Source organism: Equus przewalskii, chromosome 1 (genome assembly GCF_037783145.1).
Source record: "Equus przewalskii isolate Varuska chromosome 1, EquPr2, whole genome shotgun sequence".
NCBI lineage: Eukaryota > Metazoa > Chordata > Mammalia > Perissodactyla > Equidae > Equus > Equus przewalskii.
Genome location: NC_091831.1, coordinates 80,462,658 through 80,485,740, shown reverse-complemented (window position 1 = coordinate 80,485,740; position 23,083 = coordinate 80,462,658). Strand labels below are relative to the sequence as shown.

The window sequence follows — 23,083 nt, the reverse complement described above, 5'->3', positions numbered from 1 at the left end:
ACCCCCGAAGGGAAAAGTCCTCCAGATAAACCACGTCTTCCCCACCGAATCCAAGAGCCATACTCGCTCGCTGTGGATAAATGGGGACATCCCGGTCAAAGCAGGACGAGAGAGGACCCAAAGCTCCCTCCTCTCCCCGTTCAGCCATCGTCGTCCTGGGAGGGAGTCTCTTCGCGGTTCGCTTCTCCTGCCGGCCCCGTTTCCCCTCCTGCCAACCCAGCGCCTCTATCGCCTGCTCCTCGCTTCCTCGGGCTGCGGGCTGCGGGCTGCGGGCTGCGGGCTGCCGGATGGGGGGGAGGGGCGGTGCGCGTCGCTCCCTGCCAGCTCGTGCCCGGGGTGGTTCTGACGGGTCCCCGGATCTGATCTCCGAGGAGCACCTTCTGCGGGGAGAAGCGGGACTGCGTCCCTGTCAGTTTCCCGGAGCGCGGGACCGGAGCCTTGCCCCGAAACGCAGGCTCGGGAGACCGAAGTCCTGAGCTGAAACCCAAGGGCCGCCGTCTCCCGCGAGTGACGTGCCCTCCCTGAGCTGCGCTTTCCTCATCTGGTGCGAGGGGGTCCTGGAGTTCGTGCCTCCTTGCGGGGGCGAGTGCTGGTGAGAACGCAAGCGGGAAACACGGAGCGGACCGCTCAGCACGGAGCGCGGCCTCGGTGGGGGCCCGGGCCTCGGCCGCCGTCCTTCCCCACGAGCCTACTTCTTGCCGCCGAGGCTCATCCAGCACCCAGGGATCGATCGCCTGGCTGCTTCCGGCCAGACACTCTCCTAGGTGCTGGCCACCCAGCAGCCGAGAACGCGGGTGCCAATCTCGGCCCCCGGGGCGTTCGCCTCCTCGCCTCTGGGGCCGCAAGACCAGCGGTGTGCCTACGCATGCCGGCGAGAGGTGGCAGAACCTGACGAGGACACGTGCCGTGGAAAATGGAGAGCTTGGCGCCCCGGAGGGCCTCGTCGGACGTCTGTGGATGGCCGTCGCTCTCTTTGCCGAAGCCCGCCCCCTGCCCGTCTTCTCTCCGTCCCAGGGTCCCCTTTCCAGTGGGACGCAAGAAGGCCCACAGGGCCCAAACGCTGGAGACGGGCAGCGCACACAGCGCGCCCTGGGTCCCGGGGGGTGCGGCGGGAAAGCCTTGCGGCACAGAACCCTGAAGCCCAGAGGTCTCGAGACAGGGAGAGCCGGGACGTCGGCAGGCACCGACGGGCCTTCGGACGCGACTCTTCCTCCCCGTCGTCACACCGTGCTGCTCCTCCCTCCGTCCTGGGCGCGAGCGCGCTCTTGGGAAAACGGAGGCGCCTTCGTCGGTGACCTAGCGGGCGGGAGATCCCGGGCAACGTCCCCAGCGGCACTTGAGCAGAACGGGGACGCTGCGGTCGGTCGTCGGGGAGGGGCTTCTACATGTCTGGTAGATGGAGCTGCTTTCTCGTGCCAAGTTCTCTGGGCCCTGACTTTTCTGCCTGCTCCTTCTATCACCTCAGTAAGGTCGGGGGTGCCCGGCAGAAAGAGGAAAAGAGCCAGAGTGAAGAAGCGGAGAGAAAGGAACACGCAAACCCGGACGCGCACACACACAGGCACACAGACACACAGGCCCGCGCGCGCGCGCGCACACACACACACACACACGCCTACACACCCACTCGCACAACACGCACACGCACACGCACACGCACACGCACACGCAAGCGCAGACAGAGCGCGCCAGCGAGCTCCGGTGCCTGTCTGTGGTTCCTGGGCGATGGCGGGGCAGCGATGCCGGGAGCCCGGGACTCCTGAGAGCCTGTCTGCGCGGCCTAGGGCCCCAGGGGTGATCGCCAGCCCCGGGGCCCCTGCCTCCTGGCCCGGGCCCAGCTCCAGCACCACCGCCCTCCTGGGGGGAAGCGAGCTCTTGGGCAGAGCCTCTCTGGGTCAGGGTGGGTGTCTGTCTAGGTCCGTGTCTTGGATCCTCTCCGTGTCGCCGTTTCTCTGTTTCTCCGTGTCTCTGTCTCTGTCTCTGTCTCTGGGTCTCTGGGCTGGCGCCAGCAGGAGCTGTCCAGGGTCCCCGCGAGGGGCGGGTTGGGGGCGGGGTGCCGGTCTCCTGGGCGGCGCTGGCGGGGGGAAGGGTGGCCGCCCCGCCTCCCCGCGCCCTCAGGGGCAGCGCGGCGGGCTTCCGCTGACGCCCTCTGGTCGCGCCGGTGGCTCCGCCTGGGTTTGGGCAAGTCGGGGCCCGGCCGGCGCCGCAGAGGTCAGGGCTCCCGCTGGGAGGCCCCTCGGGCCGGAGGGGACTCAGAGGAGCACGGGCCCGGCGGCCCGACGCCCCGACGCCTCGGGCCAAGTGCCCCGCGCCCCCCACCTCCCAGCAGCCGCATCTCCTGCGACCCATCGCCGGATCCGAGCGGCCAGGGCGGCCTGGAGTGTTCCCGGGCCGCGAGGGGAGAGCGCCCAGCCAGGCGCCCCGCCCCCACCCCCGCCCCCACCACCCCTCGTTTCCCACCGCCGCCCGCCCCGCCCCGCCTCCTCGCACCCCGGGCTGCTCCAGGCCTCCGCGCCCTGGGAGGGCAGCAGGGCGGGGCAGCGCAGGGTTTGGCTGGCCCGCTGGCCGCGCCCGAGGCGGCCGCGGCGGGAGGCAGCAGCGGGAGGCAGGCGGCAGGCCGAGCGCGGGCGCAGGGGGCGCCGGCGGCGGCGGGTGCGCGTCACAGAGGCCTGGGCGCGCGCGCGAGCCGCGGGCCGGGCGACGCGGCGCGGCTTCTTAGGGGCGCCGGCGGCAGGCGCCAGCGTCTACGGCCATACCACCCTGAACGCGCCCGATCTCGTCTGATCTCGGAAGCTAAGCAGGGTCGGGCCTGGTTAGTACTTGGATGGGAGACCGCCTGGGAATACCGGGTGCTGTAGGCTTTTGCCTCCCTCGCCTTTTGCCGCCTCCGGCCTCCGTCCTCCGCGGACGCCCCCCACCCCTCCAGCCAGCCCTCCCCCACCCCCCCGCCCCCCTCCGCACCGCGGGCCCGCCGGCGCCGCCCATGGGCAGGGCCCAACCCCTCCCCGCCACAGCCCAACCCTTCCAGCTCGCGGCCCCACCCGAACCCAGGGCCAATCGGGGCCAGCCCGGCGGGACCGGGACCGGGATCGGGACCGGGACCCCGACGCCGCACACGCCGCCCGCCGGCTCCCTCTGGCCTCGGCCTCTTCCCACCCGCTCGGCTCCCGCTCCGGTGACACCCCAGCCCTTCCCTCGGCGCCCCGCCCCCGCCGCCCCAGCCGCCGGGTAGAGTCGTCCTGTCAGGTGGAACGGATTCCACGGCGGTGCCGGGAGGCCCAAACGGGTCCCAAAGCGACCAGCCCCGCCCACCGAGGAAAGACACCTGGTCAGGCTTTTCCAGACACCGCCCGCTTCTCCAAGGACAGGGCGGACTGGGTTAGAGAGGAGCGTCTCGGGCACCTCACCCAAGACGGGATGGCTTCTGCCTTTGCTGGCGTCTGTGCCGCTGCAGGTCATCTTCTAAAACCTGGTACCCGCTCGCTTGTCCTTGAGAGGCTCATTCACAATCAACACTCCTTTCCCGACCTAAGTTTGTCCCTGTCAGTTTGTCTCGCTTTTCCTTCCAGAAGCCCCCTTCCCGGGGTGGGGGGGAGGGGGGGAGGTGGTGGGGGGGTAGGGGGGTGGGTGGGTCTGAGTTTCAAGCTCCACCTGACTAGGATCCCATTCTGCTTTCGCCTTCGGGCGGTCCTGCCTCGCTTGGAAACGCTGCTACGTTGCTCCTGGTGGATGAGCTTGCGTTCGTTTTGAGTTTGAGAACGCTGGATGCAAAGATGAGGAGTCTTGATGGCTGAGGCTTTTGGTGTCCCCTCACTCGGGGGCCTCCCTCTCTTCCCGCCTCCCCCCGCCTCCCCACCCACCCCCTCACACCCGACCCCTACCACCCCAGGGCCCCGGCCGGGCCCCGCCCCTCCAGGCCGCATCTGTCAGAGGGAGTTGAAAAGCCTCCTGACAGGACACGTCCTCCCTCAGCAGCCAGCCCTTCCTGGCTCCCTGGCTTCAGCTTTCCGTTCGCGTGGCTCGGGCAGCCTTTCGCATCTTCTTTGCACCTGCCTGTGTTTGCAACAGAGGACCGTGGCCAAGGGATCCAGGAAACCGGGAGGAGAGCTGGCTTCCGGGGAGGCGAATGGGAAGGACAGGGAGGCAGAGAGGGAGCCTTGCCTCAGAGAACGGACTTTGAACCCCCGAAGGGAAAAGTCCTCCAGATAAACCACGTCTTCCCCACCGAATCCAAGAGCCATACTCGCTCGCTGTGGATAAATGGGGACATCCCGGTCAAAGCAGGACGAGAGAGGACCCAAAGCTCCCTCCTCTCCCCGTTCAGCCATCGTCGTCCTGGGAGGGAGTCTCTTCGCGGTTCGCTTCTCCTGCCGGCCCCGTTTCCCCTCCTGCCAACCCAGCGCCTCTATCGCCTGCTCCTCGCTTCCTCGGGCTGCGGGCTGCGGGCTGCGGGCTGCGGGCTGCCGGATGGGGGGAGGGGCGGTGCGCGTCGCTCCCTGCCAGCTCGTGCCCGGGGTGGTTCTGACGGGTCCCCGGATCTGATCTCCGAGGAGCACCTTCTGCGGGGAGAAGCGGGACTGCGTCCCTGTCAGTTTCCCGGAGCGCGGGACCGGAGCCTTGCCCCGAAACGCAGGCTCGGGAGACCGAAGTCCTGAGCTGAAACCCAAGGGCCGCCGTCTCCCGCGAGTGACGTGCCCTCCCTGAGCTGCGCTTTCCTCATCTGGTGCGAGGGGGTCCTGGAGTTCGTGCCTCCTTGCGGGGGCGAGTGCTGGTGAGAACGCAAGCGGGAAACACGGAGCGGACCGCTCAGCACGGAGCGCGGCCTCGGTGGGGGCCCGGGCCTCGGCCGCCGTCCTTCCCCACGAGCCTACTTCTTGCCGCCGAGGCTCATCCAGCACCCAGGGATCGATCGCCTGGCTGCTTCCGGCCAGACACTCTCCTAGGTGCTGGCCACCCAGCAGCCGAGAACGCGGGTGCCAATCTCGGCCCCCGGGGCGTTCGCCTCCTCGCCTCTGGGGCCGCAAGACCAGCGGTGTGCCTACGCATGCCGGCGAGAGGTGGCAGAACCTGACGAGGACACGTGCCGTGGAAAATGGAGAGCTTGGCGCCCCGGAGGGCCTCGTCGGACGTCTGTGGATGGCCGTCGCTCTCTTTGCCGAAGCCCGCCCCCTGCCCGTCTTCTCTCCGTCCCAGGGTCCCCTTTCCAGTGGGACGCAAGAAGGCCCACAGGGCCCAAACGCTGGAGACGGGCAGCGCACACAGCGCGCCCTGGGTCCCGGGGGGTGCGGCGGGAAAGCCTTGCGGCACAGAACCCTGAAGCCCAGAGGTCTCGAGACAGGGAGAGCCGGGACGTCGGCAGGCACCGACGGGCCTTCGGACGCGACTCTTCCTCCCCGTCGTCACACCGTGCTGCTCCTCCCTCCGTCCTGGGCGCGAGCGCGCTCTTGGGAAAACGGAGGCGCCTTCGTCGGTGACCTAGCGGGCGGGAGATCCCGGGCAACGTCCCCAGCGGCACTTGAGCAGAACGGGGACGCTGCGGTCGGTCGTCGGGGAGGGGCTTCTACATGTCTGGTAGATGGAGCTGCTTTCTCGTGCCAAGTTCTCTGGGCCCTGACTTTTCTGCCTGCTCCTTCTATCACCTCAGTAAGGTCGGGGGTGCCCGGCAGAAAGAGGAAAAGAGCCAGAGTGAAGAAGCGGAGAGAAAGGAACACGCAAACCCGGACGCGCACACACACAGGCACACAGACACACAGGCGCGCGCGCGCGCGCGCACACACACACACACACACACGCCTACACACCCACTCGCACAACACGCACACGCACACGCACACGCACACGCACACGCAAGCGCAGACAGAGCGCGCCAGCGAGCTCCGGTGCCTGTCTGTGGTTCCTGGGCGATGGCGGGGCAGCGATGCCGGGAGCCCGGGACTCCTGAGAGCCTGTCTGCGCGGCCTAGGGCCCCAGGGGTGATCGCCAGCCCCGGGGCCCCTGCCTCCTGGCCCGGGCCCAGCTCCAGCACCACCGCCCTCCTGGGGGGGAAGCGAGCTCTTGGGCAGAGCCTCTCTGGGTCAGGGTGGGTGTCTGTCTAGGTCCGTGTCTTGGATCCTCTCCGTGTCGCCGTTTCTCTGTTTCTCCGTGTCTCTGTCTCTGTCTCTGTCTCTGGGTCTCTGGGCTGGCGCCAGCAGGAGCTGTCCAGGGTCCCCGCGAGGGGCGGGTTGGGGGCGGGGTGCCGGTCTCCTGGGCGGCGCTGGCGGGGGGAAGGGTGGCCGCCCCGCCTCCCCGCGCCCTCAGGGGCAGCGCGGCGGGCTTCCGCTGACGCCCTCTGGTCGCGCCGGTGGCTCCGCCTGGGTTTGGGCAAGTCGGGGCCCGGCCGGCGCCGCAGAGGTCAGGGCTCCCGCTGGGAGGCCCCTCGGGCCGGAGGGGACTCAGAGGAGCACGGGCCCGGCGGCCCGACGCCCCGACGCCTCGGGCCAAGTGCCCCGCGCCCCCCACCTCCCAGCAGCCGCATCTCCTGCGACCCATCGCCGGATCCGAGCGGCCAGGGCGGCCTGGAGTGTTCCCGGGCCGCGAGGGGAGAGCGCCCAGCCAGGCGCCCCGCCCCCACCCCCGCCCCCACCACCCCTCGTTTCCCACCGCCGCCCGCCCCGCCCCGCCTCCTCGCACCCCGGGCTGCTCCAGGCCTCCGCGCCCTGGGAGGGCAGCAGGGCGGGGCAGCGCAGGGTTTGGCTGGCCCGCTGGCCGCGCCCGAGGCGGCCGCGGCGGGAGGCAGCAGCGGGAGGCAGGCGGCAGGCCGAGCGCGGGCGCAGGGGGCGCCGGCGGCGGCGGGTGCGCGTCACAGAGGCCTGGGCGCGCGCGCGAGCCGCGGGCCGGGCGACGCGGCGCGGCTTCTTAGGGGCGCCGGCGGCAGGCGCCAGCGTCTACGGCCATACCACCCTGAACGCGCCCGATCTCGTCTGATCTCGGAAGCTAAGCAGGGTCGGGCCTGGTTAGTACTTGGATGGGAGACCGCCTGGGAATACCGGGTGCTGTAGGCTTTTGCCTCCCTCGCCTTTTGCCGCCTCCGGCCTCCGTCCTCCGCGGACGCCCCCCACCCCTCCAGCCAGCCCTCCCCCACCCCCCCGCCCCCCTCCGCACCGCGGGCCCGCCGGCGCCGCCCATGGGCAGGGCCCAACCCCTCCCCGCCACAGCCCAACCCTTCCAGCTCGCGGCCCCACCCGAACCCAGGGCCAATCGGGGCCAGCCCGGCGGGACCGGGACCGGGATCGGGACCGGGACCCCGACGCCGCACACGCCGCCCGCCGGCTCCCTCTGGCCTCGGCCTCTTCCCACCCGCTCGGCTCCCGCTCCGGTGACACCCCAGCCCTTCCCTCGGCGCCCCGCCCCCGCCGCCCCAGCCGCCGGGTAGAGTCGTCCTGTCAGGTGGAACGGATTCCACGGCGGTGCCGGGAGGCCCAAACGGGTCCCAAAGCGACCAGCCCCGCCCACCGAGGAAAGACACCTGGTCAGGCTTTTCCAGACACCGCCCGCTTCTCCAAGGACAGGGCGGACTGGGTTAGAGAGGAGCGTCTCGGGCACCTCACCCAAGACGGGATGGCTTCTGCCTTTGCTGGCGTCTGTGCCGCTGCAGGTCATCTTCTAAAACCTGGTACCCGCTCGCTTGTCCTTGAGAGGCTCATTCACAATCAACACTCCTTTCCCGACCTAAGTTTGTCCCTGTCAGTTTGTCTCGCTTTTCCTTCCAGAAGCCCCCTTCCCGGGGTGGGGGGGAGGGGGGGAGGTGGTGGGGGGGTAGGGGGGTGGGTGGGTCTGAGTTTCAAGCTCCACCTGACTAGGATCCCATTCTGCTTTCGCCTTCGGGCGGTCCTGCCTCGCTTGGAAACGCTGCTACGTTGCTCCTGGTGGATGAGCTTGCGTTCGTTTTGAGTTTGAGAACGCTGGATGCAAAGATGAGGAGTCTTGATGGCTGAGGCTTTTGGTGTCCCCTCACTCGGGGGCCTCCCTCTCTTCCCGCCTCCCCCCGCCTCCCCACCCACCCCCTCACACCCGACCCCTACCACCCCAGGGCCCCGGCCGGGCCCCGCCCCTCCAGGCCGCATCTGTCAGAGGGAGTTGAAAAGCCTCCTGACAGGACACGTCCTCCCTCAGCAGCCAGCCCTTCCTGGCTCCCTGGCTTCAGCTTTCCGTTCGCGTGGCTCGGGCAGCCTTTCGCATCTTCTTTGCACCTGCCTGTGTTTGCAACAGAGGACCGTGGCCAAGGGATCCAGGAAACCGGGAGGAGAGCTGGCTTCCGGGGAGGCGAATGGGAAGGACAGGGAGGCAGAGAGGGAGCCTTGCCTCAGAGAACGGACTTTGAACCCCCGAAGGGAAAAGTCCTCCAGATAAACCACGTCTTCCCCACCGAATCCAAGAGCCATACTCGCTCGCTGTGGATAAATGGGGACATCCCGGTCAAAGCAGGACGAGAGAGGACCCAAAGCTCCCTCCTCTCCCCGTTCAGCCATCGTCGTCCTGGGAGGGAGTCTCTTCGCGGTTCGCTTCTCCTGCCGGCCCCGTTTCCCCTCCTGCCAACCCAGCGCCTCTATCGCCTGCTCCTCGCTTCCTCGGGCTGCGGGCTGCGGGCTGCGGGCTGCGGGCTGCCGGATGGGGGGGAGGGGCGGTGCGCGTCGCTCCCTGCCAGCTCGTGCCCGGGGTGGTTCTGACGGGTCCCCGGATCTGATCTCCGAGGAGCACCTTCTGCGGGGAGAAGCGGGACTGCGTCCCTGTCAGTTTCCCGGAGCGCGGGACCGGAGCCTTGCCCCGAAACGCAGGCTCGGGAGACCGAAGTCCTGAGCTGAAACCCAAGGGCCGCCGTCTCCCGCGAGTGACGTGCCCTCCCTGAGCTGCGCTTTCCTCATCTGGTGCGAGGGGGTCCTGGAGTTCGTGCCTCCTTGCGGGGGCGAGTGCTGGTGAGAACGCAAGCGGGAAACACGGAGCGGACCGCTCAGCACGGAGCGCGGCCTCGGTGGGGGCCCGGGCCTCGGCCGCCGTCCTTCCCCACGAGCCTACTTCTTGCCGCCGAGGCTCATCCAGCACCCAGGGATCGATCGCCTGGCTGCTTCCGGCCAGACACTCTCCTAGGTGCTGGCCACCCAGCAGCCGAGAACGCGGGTGCCAATCTCGGCCCCCGGGGCGTTCGCCTCCTCGCCTCTGGGGCCGCAAGACCAGCGGTGTGCCTACGCATGCCGGCGAGAGGTGGCAGAACCTGACGAGGACACGTGCCGTGGAAAATGGAGAGCTTGGCGCCCCGGAGGGCCTCGTCGGACGTCTGTGGATGGCCGTCGCTCTCTTTGCCGAAGCCCGCCCCCTGCCCGTCTTCTCTCCGTCCCAGGGTCCCCTTTCCAGTGGGACGCAAGAAGGCCCACAGGGCCCAAACGCTGGAGACGGGCAGCGCACACAGCGCGCCCTGGGTCCCGGGGGGTGCGGCGGGAAAGCCTTGCGGCACAGAACCCTGAAGCCCAGAGGTCTCGAGACAGGGAGAGCCGGGACGTCGGCAGGCACCGACGGGCCTTCGGACGCGACTCTTCCTCCCCGTCGTCACACCGTGCTGCTCCTCCCTCCGTCCTGGGCGCGAGCGCGCTCTTGGGAAAACGGAGGCGCCTTCGTCGGTGACCTAGCGGGCGGGAGATCCCGGGCAACGTCCCCAGCGGCACTTGAGCAGAACGGGGACGCTGCGGTCGGTCGTCGGGGAGGGGCTTCTACATGTCTGGTAGATGGAGCTGCTTTCTCGTGCCAAGTTCTCTGGGCCCTGACTTTTCTGCCTGCTCCTTCTATCACCTCAGTAAGGTCGGGGGTGCCCGGCAGAAAGAGGAAAAGAGCCAGAGTGAAGAAGCGGAGAGAAAGGAACACGCAAACCCGGACGCGCACACACACAGGCACACAGACACACAGGCCCGCGCGCGCGCGCGCACACACACACACACACACACGCCTACACACCCACTCGCACAACACGCACACGCACACGCACACGCACACGCACACGCAAGCGCAGACAGAGCGCGCCAGCGAGCTCCGGTGCCTGTCTGTGGTTCCTGGGCGATGGCGGGGCAGCGATGCCGGGAGCCCGGGACTCCTGAGAGCCTGTCTGCGCGGCCTAGGGCCCCAGGGGTGATCGCCAGCCCCGGGGCCCCTGCCTCCTGGCCCGGGCCCAGCTCCAGCACCACCGCCCTCCTGGGGGGGAAGCGAGCTCTTGGGCAGAGCCTCTCTGGGTCAGGGTGGGTGTCTGTCTAGGTCCGTGTCTTGGATCCTCTCCGTGTCGCCGTTTCTCTGTTTCTCCGTGTCTCTGTCTCTGTCTCTGTCTCTGGGTCTCTGGGCTGGCGCCAGCAGGAGCTGTCCAGGGTCCCCGCGAGGGGCGGGTTGGGGGCGGGGTGCCGGTCTCCTGGGCGGCGCTGGCGGGGGGAAGGGTGGCCGCCCCGCCTCCCCGCGCCCTCAGGGGCAGCGCGGCGGGCTTCCGCTGACGCCCTCTGGTCGCGCCGGTGGCTCCGCCTGGGTTTGGGCAAGTCGGGGCCCGGCCGGCGCCGCAGAGGTCAGGGCTCCCGCTGGGAGGCCCCTCGGGCCGGAGGGGACTCAGAGGAGCACGGGCCCGGCGGCCCGACGCCCCGACGCCTCGGGCCAAGTGCCCCGCGCCCCCCACCTCCCAGCAGCCGCATCTCCTGCGACCCATCGCCGGATCCGAGCGGCCAGGGCGGCCTGGAGTGTTCCCGGGCCGCGAGGGGAGAGCGCCCAGCCAGGCGCCCCGCCCCCACCCCCGCCCCCACCACCCCTCGTTTCCCACCGCCGCCCGCCCCGCCCCGCCTCCTTCGCACCCCGGGCTGCTCCAGGCCTCCGCGCCCTGGGAGGGCAGCAGGGCGGGGCAGCGGTTTGGCTGGCCCGCTGGCCGCGCCCGAGGCGGCCGCGGCGGGAGGCAGCAGCGGGAGGCAGGCGGCAGGCCGAGCGCGGGCGCAGGGGGCGCCGGCGGCGGCGGGTGCGCGTCACAGAGGCCTGGGCGCGCGCGCGAGCCGCGGGCCGGGCGACGCGGCGCGGCTTCTTAGGGGCGCCGGCGGCAGGCGCCAGCGTCTACGGCCATACCACCCTGAACGCGCCCGATCTCGTCTGATCTCGGAAGCTAAGCAGGGTCGGGCCTGGTTAGTACTTGGATGGGAGACCGCCTGGGAATACCGGGTGCTGTAGGCTTTTTGCCTCCCTCGCCTTCCCGCCTCCGGCCTCCGTCCTCCGCGGACGCCCCCACCCCTCCAGCCAGCCCTCCCCCACCCCCCCGCCCCCCTCCCGCACCGCGGGCCCGCCGGCGCCACCCATGGGCAGGGCCCAACCCCTCCCCGCCACAGCCCAACCCTTCCAGCTCGCGGCCCCACCCGAACCCAGGGCCAATCGGGGCCAGCCCAGCGGGACCGGGACCGGGATCGGGACCGGGACCCCGACACCGCCGCACACGCCGCCCGCCGGCTCCCTCTGGCCTCGGCCTCTTCCCACCCGCTCGGCTCCCGCTCCGGTGACACCCCAGCCCTTCCCTCGGCGCCCCGCCCCCGCCGCCCCAGCCGCCGGGTAGAGTCGTCCTGTCAGGTGGAACGGATTCCACGGCGGTGCCGGGAGGCCCAAACGGGTCCCAAAGCGACCAGCCCCGCCCACCGAGGAAAGACACCTGGTCAGGCTTTCCAGACACCGCCCGCTTCTCCAAGGACAGGGCGGACTGGGTTAGAGAGGAGCGTCTCGGGCACCTCACCCAAGACGGGATGGCTTCTGCCTTTGCTGGCGTCTGTGCCGCTGCAGGTCATCTTCTAAAACCTGGTACCCGCTCGCTTGTCCTTGAGAGGCTCATTCACAATCAACACTCCTTTCCCGACCTAAGTTTGTCCCTGTCAGTTTGTCTCGCTTTTCCTTCCAGAAGCCCCCTTCCCGGGGTGGGGGGAGGGGGGGAGGTGGTGGGGGGGTAGGGGGGTGGGTGGGTCTGAGTTTCAAGCTCCACCTGACTAGGATCCCATTCTGCTTTCGCCTTCGGGCGGTCCTGCCTCGCTTGGAAACGCTGCTACGTTGCTCCTGGTGGATGAGCTTGCGTTCGTTTGAGTTTGAGAACGCTGGATGCAAAGATGAGGAGTCTTGATGGCTGAGGCTTTTGGTGTCCCCTCACTCGGGGGCCTCCCTCTCTTCCCGCCTCCCCCGCCTCCCCACCCACCCCCTCACACCCGACCCCTACCACCCAGGGCCCCGGCCGGGCCCCGCCCCTCCAGGCCGCATCTGTCAGAGGGAGTTGAAAAGCCTCCTGACAGGACGCGTCCTCCCTCAGCAGCCAGCCCTTCCTGGCTCCCTGGCTTCAGCTTTCCGTTCGCGTGGCTCGGGCAGCCTTTCGCATCTTCTTTGCACCTGCCTGTGTTTGCAACAGAGGACCGTGGCCAAGGGATCCAGGAAACCGGGAGGAGAGCTGGCTTCCGGGGAGGCGAATGGGAAGGACAGGGAGGCAGAGAGGGAGCCTTGCCTCAGAGAACGGACTTTGAACCCCCGAAGGGAAAAGTCCTCCAGATAAACCACGTCTTCCCCACCGAATCCAAGAGCCATACTCGCTCGCTGTGGAAAAATGGGGACATCCCGGTCAAAGCAGGACGAGAGGACCCAAAGCTCCCTCCTCTCCCCGTTCAGCCATCGTCGTCCTGGGAGGGAGTCTCTTCGCGGTTCGCTTCTCCTGCCGGCCCCGTTTCCCCTCCTGCAACCCAGAGCCAGTTGCTGACCCTCAATTTCGCCCCCGCTGGCTCGGCGTTTTGTCTGACTTTTCTTCCCTGTCACTTCAAGGTTTGCTTGTTCATGATCCTTTCTCCTGTGAGGTCTTTTGGTACAACGAAGGCAAGTTCATTTGTCACCTATCGGACTGGGGTATCCTGGGCAATGTGTCCACCTGCACTTGAACAGAATGAGGCCTGTGCTGTCATCGGGAAGGCCTTGTCGATGTCTGGTAGATGGAGCTGCTTTCTAGCGTCCTGTTCTTGGTCCTGACTTTTCTGCCTTGTCCTTCTGTCATCCCACACATTCCAAGGTTGCCCCTCAGAAGGAGGAAAAGACCGAGAATGACGGAGCATTGAGATAAACAACGACATTCACAGACACATGCACATGCTCGCTAACACAAACAGAGAGAGAGAGTTTTGGTGCCTGTCTATTGTTCCTCAGTGTCCATGTCATGGTGTATTTTTCTTAGTTTTCCTGGTCTCTAGACTCCCTGTCTGCATGTTTTTGGCCCTCAGGGTTGATCGCCAGCCCCAGGGCCCCTTTTTCTTGCTCAGCTCAGCTGCTGCACCCCGCCCTCATGTGAGGTGGTGGTCTCTTGTGCTGAGCTTCTGTATGTCAATATCAGTGTCTCTCTGTGTCCACTGGGTGTCTGTCTAGGTCTGTTCTTGGATCCTCTCAATTTCTTTGTCTGTCTCTGTATTTCTCAGGTCCCTCATTCAGGAGCTGTCCAGGGTCCCCGCGAGGTCTTCATGGGCACGGGTTCTTGGTCTTTCTGCACATTCTTGGGGCAAAAGTGGCCCCAGAGGAAGGGTGGCGTGGTTCTTCCAATTTCCTCTGCTTGCGGTGATGGCTCCAGTAGTGTTTTGGCAAGTTGGGACCAGGCTAGGGCAGCGGCGGTGGCTGTAGTCCCGGTTGGGTGGCTCCTCTGCGCAGAGGGGACTCAGAGGACCACTGACCCTGGGCCCTGACACCCTGATGCTGCGATGCCCCAATGCCCCAGACCACATGTCCTTCAACAGCCTGATCTCCTGCATTGCCCGCTGTATCTGAGTGGGCAGGGGTCCTGGAGATTCCTTGGATGTAGTGGGAGAGAGCCTAGACTTGTGCCCCGCCACCTCCTCCACACAACTCCTATGGTGCTATAAGCCTGTTGGGCCCTGGGCAGGCAGCAGGGCATTGCCCTGCAGGGTTTGTTTCCTGTTTTTCTGTGACAGATGGATGCAATGGGAGTCATTGGGAAGGCATTGGTGTTTCTCACTTTTTATCTGGCTTTAATCGGCCTTGTGGCCTCTGATATATAGCAGAGCATGTTCAAACTCACCTCTTGGATTCCCAAGGAATGACTTCAAAGTAATGCAGTGATAAACTGTTTTAGGCAGAGTGGTAAGTAATTTGAATCATTACCTTATCTCTGTCACTTTTTATCATTATAACCATCTTTCATTCTTATGATCCTGTCTGTCTTTTAGTATATTAAAAATTTGAGTCCTTTTCCCCAGGGAAAGAAGACTTCATGCTTTTTCTCCTAAGCTCCTGTGCCGAGGATATCTCTCAGCAGATCTAGAAGGATTTCTCTTTAAATACTTCCCATGATCTGGTGCCCATTACCTTCATCAAGTCTCCTAGGATTTCAGTGCATTTTCCACCATGTGATGAGCAGACCACTCACTACCCAGAGATTCATAGCGTATCTCAAAGAATAGGCAACATGATTGAAAATCTAACACATTTCATCCAAGGCCAAAAGGTGTTTTACAAAGATGGATGTCTATAGATGGATGGGTGATGGAGGGAGGGGTGGAGGGGGACACATAATTTTACGTGTCTGTGTCACAAGGAACGTCTTCCAGTCAGTGGATTACCTTATTTTTTTTACTTGTAGGGGATTTTCATTAGCTTCCAAAGGAAATTGAAGAGGAAAGCAAATAAATATTCCTTAAAGAAACTCTCTAATGTTATAAAACTTGTTCTGAAGAAGATTGACTCTTGTAGTAAAACTGTTGAAGTGGGGCCATGTCATTGTCATGAGCAGCCACTCACTGCCCTCTGATGGCCACGTGTGAAATGGCAGGAGTGCTGCAGGGCTTCCTGGTTCTGTCAGCAAAAGAAGGCACCTTCACACTTAGACATATTCATAGGATTGCAGTTAGACCGAAACAAATTCTGTAAGATTCAATGTTTTGGGGGTGCCTTCTAGTAGAAGTCATTGTCTTTTTACTTGACATTATGAAAAAATAGGCCTCTCCCCACGTGTAGTGTTTCACGGAGTATTACTGAGAGCCTGAGTCAGGCCCTGGGTTCCAGAGCAGAAAACAGAGACAAGATCGCTGCCTCTCAGGACCCGCAGGGGGTGGGGTGGGAAAGTGTGGGGATCAGCGGTCTACATTGCAGCACCTTATGTCTGGTTGAAGAAAACAGTGTATCACCACAAAGCGTATGTATGCAAACCTTCTGATTAAACAATCAAACATTTTAGGAAATTGGAAAACTATCACTCAACACATTTGTTCCTTCCATCTAAATTTAGATATAGAGTTAGTCCAAAAATCGGATCACCCTATATTTCTACTCACTTTTCATTTAGTATCAATAATTATTCCTGCCTTTTAATATTGTTGAATATGTGATTTCAATGGCTGCATAGCATTCCTTATCACATCTTGTACGCAGTTAACTGCTTCTGTGGTTCCTGCTGCCATCTTCCTCCATCAACCACACCTTGATTGTGTCTCAAAGTGGAGTTCAAGAGATAGCATGTCCAGGCAGCTTCCAAATCTAGAATTATTCCCTGAACTTCCAGAGTACTTTCCCTTTTTTCTCTTTTTTCCTCTTAGGATGGCAGGTGCTTCGTACCATGTTTCATCTCCTTTTTTAGATTGGGCCAAGGTGCTGCTCAGTCAATTCTCCATCAAGCCCTTAGCCCAGTGCTTGGCATATGGTAAAAGTTTAGCAAAGATTTGAAAAACACAATAAATCTAAATGAGCTACTGATTGTCGCAGAGAAATTTAATTGTCCATCAAAATCCATTCTCTGCTCCTTGGAGCGCACAGCTGAACTCCATTATCCAGCCTCCCTTGGGGCCATATGACCATGTCTTTGCCTAGGGAAGAGGAAAGGAACTGACGTGCGCCGTTCTAGACCTGGCTGATAAAGTCCTCTCATGTGCATTTCTTCATGTCCTTTCCCCTGATGCTGATGGATGCAGATGTGGATGATGTCCTAGGGATGGAGAAGGCAAACGGGGGAAGAACTGTGGGTTCCTGAAGGACCATGTGAAGGAATATGTCTCTCCAAAAGGAACACCCACCTGCACTGTAATGTGGGACAATATATAGTGATGTGCTGCTGAAATTTGGGGAGTTATTTGGTAAGTCAGCAAAACCTAATATATCCATGAAAGGTTTAAATCACAGGACTAACTTAAATAGTTATCAGTCTAGTACATTTAAAACGACCAAAGTGAATTTGGCTCTAACAATCAAGCTGGTCAGTGGCGGCATGGAGCCTCTTATCTACTCATTCAGCAACTGCACCGTGAGCACTCAAATAGTCCCAGAGCTGGAAAACCCAACAAGGTCCCTGCCCTCCAGGAGCTCAGTCTGGAGGGGAAAGTGGACAAAACCACGAAAACAAAAACATGTAAATAAAAAAGCAATTGCTATGTGGAAAAACAGCAGGCGCTACAGTGGAGTGCTGGGCTCCACTAGGTGAGGGGTCTGGCAAGCCTGCATGGGGGTGACATTTGTATTTCCAGCAGCAGGACAAGGAAGAGCCAGCCCTGCACAAACCCGGGGAGAGTTGCCTGGCAGAAGGCCCAACACAGCAGACGCTTGGAGGCAGAAGTGAGTTTGGCCAGAGAGGAGGTTAGACTGGAGGCCAGTGTGGCTGGAGGGAGCTTGGGAGGACAGTAGGGGAGGAGGGAGGAGGGAGGGGCAGGGCCAGGGCCTCGGGCAGGATGACAGTATTAGTGATCTATTGCTACTGCGGTGTAACATTTCCCCAAACTTAGCAGCTTAACCACAGACATTTATAATCTTACAGTGTCAGTGGACCAGGAGTCCAGCAGCGCTCAACTGGTGCTTCTGCCGGGGTCTCTCAGGAAGCTGGGGCTGGGGTCTCACCTGAGGCAGGCCCTGCTTCACTCAGGGTCTGACTCACTCAGGGGCTATTAACGGGGTTCTGTTTGGACTGAAGGCCTGAGCCCCTCTCTGTCTGTCAGTCTCCCTCAGTGCAAGGCCACGTGGGCCTCTCTCCATCTCCACCCATAACACAGAGGCTTGTTCCCCAGAGCGAGGGATCTGAGGGAGAGAGAGAGAACCAGGGCAGAGGGAGCAGCGGCCAGGCAGTGACTGTCTATAACCAAGTCTTGGAAGAAGCGGCACTGGGTCACTTTGCATCTTCTGTGGAATAGAAGTGAGTCACAAAGTCCAGTCCACACTCATGGGGAGGGGATGACACAAGGATGTGTCCCCCAGAAGGTGGGATCACAGGGAGCCACTAGGGGAGAAGGTGAAGGCCCGAGAGGTTCAGGGCTTTGCCCAGAATCACACACTAGTGAGAAGGTGGAGCCAGGTATGAACCCAGCTCTGCATCCTCAAAGTGGGGCCCTGGCTGCCCCCAGGCTTTCTTAGGGGGCCTGGAAAGACCTGTGCTGGTGTAACTGTGTACAGATATGGAGATGGCCTGGGGGTGAGGGGGGGCAGTCGGCAGTCTAGATGGGCATTTGGTAAGTTGTTGTCTGAGGAGGAGTCCAGGTCAGGGGACCCCCTGAGGGCACCCCTCTCCACATCACACCCAGGGTGGAGGGAGCCATGGAAAGGGGATTCCTGAGGTGCCCCTTATCTGTGCCATGATAATGCAAGGCCCTCAGGCTTTCATCTCTTTTCCCTCCTTGGTGGAGGTTTGTACAGACTGTGCTGTGTGTGTGGAGGGGAGAGTCACACGGGTGTGAGAGGTGGCAAAGACACTGAGGCTCCCACTTGGCTTCCGGGCACTGTCTACAGAGCACCACATGGGAGGCCAGACAGGTGTGGATCAGCAGGGTGCTCCACTCCTTCTCCCTGAGGAGAGGAAGATGCCCCACGCCACCAACAGAGTCCACCACCGGCTCAGGTGAATGCAGATGCAATACCCAGGGCCCCATTCAGCCAAAGAGGGCCCCAATCCCAAACGCCCTGATACTCCCCTGGGCTCCCTCCAAGAGTCCTGCTCTCCCCAAAATCTGAGTCCTTGTCTCCTCCCCCAAGCCACCCTCACTGCCCAGCCGCTGCCTTGGCCAGACACAAAGTCACTGTCCATACACTTATCAGAACATCAGAAAAGAGGCTTTATACCATTTCACCTCGTGTCCAGTCAAGAGTATTTTTGCATCTTTCTACAGATTTCCAGTTCTAACTCCTGTCCCCAGGTGTCCACATTGGCCTGACCGTCCTTCCACACCTTCTCCAGGTCTTACACATCCTCATGATTCATAACAATGCTTTCACCCAAAAGGACATGGGCTCAAGGTACTAAGCCTGTCACTCTGCAATTTGCTGCCCTAAGGATATACCCCCATAGCCCCTCTGGGTCAGGGCCTTGGGCCTCCCTGGGCTGCAGAACATTCCAGTAGGGAGAGCGGTCGCCACAGCGATTCAGCCCCCCCACTGATGTGGGACCTCCTGTTGCCATTTCATCAGTGCTACACTGACCACCCTGCGTGTCCTCCTGTCCTGACCCTTCCCAGTCCAGGAAAAGCTCTGCGTTCTCGCCTCTACAGTGGGGTGTTTGTCAGGACTCACATGGATGTAGTTAACACAGGGAGGTGCTGTTGATACTCAGCTGACAAACCAACCTGAAATGCCAACGTGTTTATTCCCTCCCTACCTCAAATCCTACTTTTAATGCCAAGTGCCTTTTTCCTCCTGCGGGCACTCCTGACCCACCTCCTGCCACAGGTCACTGAGGGCTTGGGGGTTTGGTCTGAGCTCCAGCCCCAGCCCTCCTGGTGTCTACAGTGCTGCTCTGACTGCATGTCCCTCCTCTGTCCCACCCCAGGGTGGAAGTGCATTGACAGAGAACAGGAATGAGGCCTGCATGGTGTGGACCGTCCAGGCAGGGATGCTGCAGAAGCTACTGGAGCACCTGGTGCCCGCCTTCCTGGGCAGCAGCCCCACCTACGTCCCCACCCTTCTGGGCACCTGCAGAGCTTTTGCCACCACCCGACAGGTACTGGTCCTGCTGTTTAAAAGGTGAGTGCCCTGCCGCTCCACAGCACAGTGGTGGCTCAGCCACCTACTAGCTGTAACTCTTCAGAATGTCACTACACCTCTCTGAGCCTCAGTTCACTCCTCTGCACAGACAGGTGAATAGCGGATCAACCTCACAGGGTTATTTTCAGGACTGAGTGGGGTCCTGCAGGCAAAGTGCCTTCTGGGTGCCTGGCCCTGTGGGCGGGTCTGCTGGGGGGCTGTGGTTGTGCTAATTGGTCATTTTCCTCTTCCCCATGGTGAAGCCTCTACCTCATCCTTCACTGTCCTTGTGGCCTTGGGCTGAGCTGTTTTCTCATTTGAAAAGGAGATTTGAGATTCCAACTAGAGGGGTCCTGTCCTGGCGAAGCCAGAGCAGGGATCCCCGGGGGTGAGCAGGGAGCCAAGGCCCACCCAGACATCTGTGACGGGGCTCCTTCATTTATTAAACATGCAGGTAGCCCCACTAGGTGCAGGCACTTTTCTAGGCACTGACCGTAATCCAATGCACCGAGCAGACAACAACCGTGCCCTCCAGGACTCCCTTCTAGCTGAGAGTCAGACAGTCAGCCTAGACTTCACAGACAGGTCTTGTCCACAGAACAGCCCATGCAATGCCCTGCTGGCCTCCTCCAAACATGGGTGCATCCTCCTTTATTCTGATGAGGATGATGGACCCCTGAACCAACTGAAAACGTGGGTGGGCTTTGATCAAGTAGGAGGGCCTCCTCTCTCCACAGAACTGAGAGAGGAGAGAGGGCCTGTGAATCCGGGTGCTGGCAGCATCCAGCATCCCACACATCCTGTGATTCCTGCGGAGAGGCAGAGGTCTGAGGGCTTCTTGTAGAAAACAAGAAAGCTGTCATAACTTTCATAACTGCTGTGGGAGAGTGGGGGCAGCCCTCAGGAGACTCCATCCATGTCTGTCCCCTCCCCATCCCAGCCCTGCTCCACCCCCTTCCTGGGATCTAGAACAGGGGGTGTGGGAAGTACCCTGCTCACTAATCTGGTAGAACTTCAACAGTGGTGCTCAGCTGGTGCTCAGGGTACTCAGTGAGGGCTCAGGAACCCGCTGGACCCCACTGTTAGAGATTAGTGTCAGTGGGAGGAGGAGACCCGCATGAGGCACCTAGCAAATCAGGCAGCATGTAGGCACAGGAGCTAAAGTTTGAGGTGTTAGGAGGGCCCCCGGAAGCCTGGCAAGAGAGCCCATTGTTCCCTCATTGGTCAGATGCTCATGGAGCACCTACGATGCGCCAGTGAGTTCAAGGAACAGAGCAGACTCCACCACTTCCTGCCCACATGGAGGTGACATTCCAGTGGGAAAGGGGCAAAAGACAGACAGAGGAGTGTGTCAGGCTTCCCTGAGGAAGAGAAGAGGCCATGCACCACTGATCAAGGGCTGTCACTTATGAAGGCTTTTTGCCAGCCCCTCCTTGGTGACCAGGCCTGTCTCTGCCAGGACAGCCAGACTGGAGGTGGACAAAGATAAGGACTAGCCTCTGGACAGCTAGGAGCTGGAGGGACAGGAACCCAGGCCCCACAGGGGAGCCCTGGGAGGGCAGTGCAGAAGGGAAGGCCAGTCCTCTGACCCTGCTGCCCACCTGTCTGTCCTCAGGACCATTTCTTCCATTCTGGGCACCTGGCTGGACCAGTACTCTGAGGGTTTTTTCAGGCCCCAGAATCTCCCCACCTGAAGATTTTGTTGCCCTACATGGGGCTCAACATGCAGGCTCGGGACCTGGAGTGCCAGGCCAACCTTCTCTTGGCACAGCTCAAGCACCATGCGTCCACTGAGGCAGAGACTGAGGGTGAGGAGGACTTGGGGTGGGTGATGTGTGTGTGTGGTGATAATGGGACTGGCCCCACAGAGCAGAGCCTCCAGAGGCTGGGGTGGGCCCAGGAGCAATGAGCAGCCTCGGAAGACTTCCTGGGGGTGGTTCTCGGACCGAGACTTCACTGATTGGTATGAGAGCTTTCCTTTATTTGGAAGGGACATGGAAGCCAGTCGTGTTGATAGCATTTTCTCTTCTTGGAGCTACAGCGCCAGCTCCAGAGCAGGATCCAGAACCACCTCAAGAGCTAACACGGGCTCCAACTCCAGTGCCCGCTGCAGCTCAGAGCCACAGATCCAGATTCAGAGCCAGAGCAGACTCAAGCCTGCTTGACAGCTGTCATTCAAGTTCAAGAGCAGGAACAACCACCTGTGTCATCGCAGCAACTGGTCTCAGCTCCTGAGCTGGAGCACCAGAGAATTCCTTCCTCTCTCTTATTATTGCATTTTAAAAATTTTGGTTTTCATCTTACATAGACTTAACGGTTTCCTATATTTCATCTTATAATATTGACTAAAATAAATTGTAACTATTTGATCCTTTTAAATTGTACATTTAAGCAGCATGAAGAACACTCACAACGTTGCACAGCCGTGACCACTCTCTAGGTCAGGGACATTTTCGTCATAGAGAAACCCTGTCAATCAGTCAGCCGTCCTTCCTCTGAGCCCCAGTCCTGGCAACCACCCATCTCCTTTCTGTGTCTATGGATTTACCTCTCCTGGATTTTTCATATAAGTGGAATCAGACAACGTGTGGCCATTTGTATCTGGCTACGTAGTGTATGAGGAGAGTGCTTGAAATTTTTTTGTTTTTAATAAAAATAATTCTTTATTAAGAAGGAAAATCCATGATAGATCAAAGATTATGTAAAAATGAAGCCCCAATCATAAATATATTAATTATCTTTGGATAGAGATCACTTTTATAAATATGATGCAAGAGATGGAAACCGTAAGGGAAATGTCTGGGGCAGTGAGGCACCGTGAAAATCTTTTATTTTCCTGGATGGGCCATGCTTAAATTTTTTTAATGTGCATATTATAAAAAATTGTTTCCATTTATTACTAATATATTATATAATAAAATACATTATATACTTTAAGATTTTAGACACATAATGTTTATTTACTAAAATAATGACTTAAATATTAATAAGAAAAAAGATACACTCCTTCTACCAAGAAATAACAAGTAATTACCATCTTCCCAGCCCTTCCCCTTTAATTGCAGTGGGGTGTGTGTGTGTGTGTGTGTGTGTGTGTGTATGTGAGGGAGTGGTGGGCAGGATCCTAGGGCCCTGCTCTTCTATAGCCTGATGTCCCCACAGGTGGACATGCACAGTCAGTCCTGTCCCCTTGTGCATTCTCAGTGTCCCCACATCACAACTTACTCAGCAGCCCCAGCTGTGAACAATTGGACCATTTCCAATTTTTCACTCTCATAATTGTACTGAGGGTACATCTGTGTCCACAAATCTCTATTTTTTTAGCACTGATCCTTAGAAGCAGAATTTCTGGAACAATTTATATACACTTTTTAGGTGTTGGCTGCAGTTTCCAATATCTCCAGTGTCTTTATGAAGTTTGAGCCTTGTTTGGGAGAGTAGGGACTCCAAGACACTGGAGGTGACACCCGAAGGAGGGAGGTGGACAAGCCAGGAGTGAGGCCATGAGGGTACCTGGGAGTGACCCCTAGAGCAGAGAAGGGCCCACCCAAGCCCCCACCCCTGAGGGATCTCCCCCCACAGCATCCTCTGCTCTATGTCCTGGAAGACACCCCAGCCAGGCCCCTTTCCATGACACACCCCAGGCCCTGGTCCAGGCTACCCCAGCCCCTTCTGCTCCATAACTCAGCTTCAAAGTAAGGCAGCCGGGCCCTGCCTCCAGGCTAGTGGAGGGGGCAGGCCAGGCCACTGCTTTCTGTCCACTCCCCTCCCCCCAGCTGGGCTGCTTTCTCAGGAAGGAGCCTCCTAGGGCAGATCAGGGAGTTACAGACACGACCTTGCACATGCTCATCCAGATGAAGTTTGTAGTTGCAACAGCAGAACCATTTGAGCTTGTGTGAGCACAAGAGACCTTTACAAAGCCCAGCAGGTGCTCGTGGAATCTGCAGGATGGGAAGAGCCTCACCCAGGCCTTCAGCCCCGGGCAGGGCCCCTAAACCCCCTCAGGTTCCTCCAGTTGTGACCTCCTGCCCCTGCCAGCCCCCAGTGTTGGTATCCCTCATGTTCAGTTTTGTAAGGGAGGGGGCTCTGCTTCCTG

The 23,083-nt window shown here is 61.1% G+C and overlaps 3 long non-coding RNA genes and 3 other non-coding genes across 8 annotated transcripts; 4 read left to right on the top strand and 2 right to left on the bottom strand.

Annotated features, from left to right (window-relative positions):
* Positions 1-2,739: 2,739 nt before the first annotated feature.
* LOC139078558 (5S ribosomal RNA) lies at positions 2,740-2,858 on the top strand. Its single transcript, XR_011531573.1, has one exon. It is a non-coding gene; the product is annotated as a 5S ribosomal RNA (ribosomal RNA).
* Positions 2,859-3,332: 474 nt separating this feature from the next.
* LOC139082601 (uncharacterized) lies at positions 3,333-3,778 on the bottom strand. The gene is made up of 2 exons (XR_011538799.1): positions 3,649-3,778; positions 3,333-3,525 (listed from the first exon to the last, which is right to left on the bottom strand). It is a non-coding gene; the product is annotated as an uncharacterized lncRNA (long non-coding RNA).
* A 3,140-nt stretch (positions 3,779-6,918) lies between these two features.
* LOC139078536 (5S ribosomal RNA) lies at positions 6,919-7,037 on the top strand. The gene has a single exon (XR_011531543.1). It is a non-coding gene; the product is annotated as a 5S ribosomal RNA (ribosomal RNA).
* Positions 7,038-7,511: 474 nt separating this feature from the next.
* Positions 7,512-7,957, bottom strand: LOC139082600 (uncharacterized). The gene is made up of 2 exons (XR_011538798.1): positions 7,828-7,957; positions 7,512-7,704 (listed from the first exon to the last, which is right to left on the bottom strand). It is a non-coding gene; the product is annotated as an uncharacterized lncRNA (long non-coding RNA).
* A 3,138-nt stretch (positions 7,958-11,095) lies between these two features.
* LOC139078508 (5S ribosomal RNA) lies at positions 11,096-11,214 on the top strand. Its single transcript, XR_011531503.1, has one exon. It is a non-coding gene; the product is annotated as a 5S ribosomal RNA (ribosomal RNA).
* Positions 11,215-13,970: 2,756 nt separating this feature from the next.
* Positions 13,971-21,921, top strand: LOC139082598 (uncharacterized). Of its 3 annotated transcripts, XR_011538792.1 has the most exons (8): positions 13,971-14,139; positions 15,963-16,124; positions 16,512-16,599; positions 16,977-17,170; positions 17,658-17,869; positions 18,794-18,987; positions 20,603-20,795; positions 21,029-21,921. It is a non-coding gene; the product is annotated as an uncharacterized lncRNA (long non-coding RNA). The 3 variants fall into 3 exon arrangements; XR_011538793.1 differs by lacking the exon at positions 13,971-14,139 and having other exon boundaries at positions 17,046-17,170; XR_011538794.1 differs by lacking the exon at positions 13,971-14,139 and having other exon boundaries at positions 17,668-17,869.
* Positions 21,922-23,083: the final 1,162 nt, after the last annotated feature.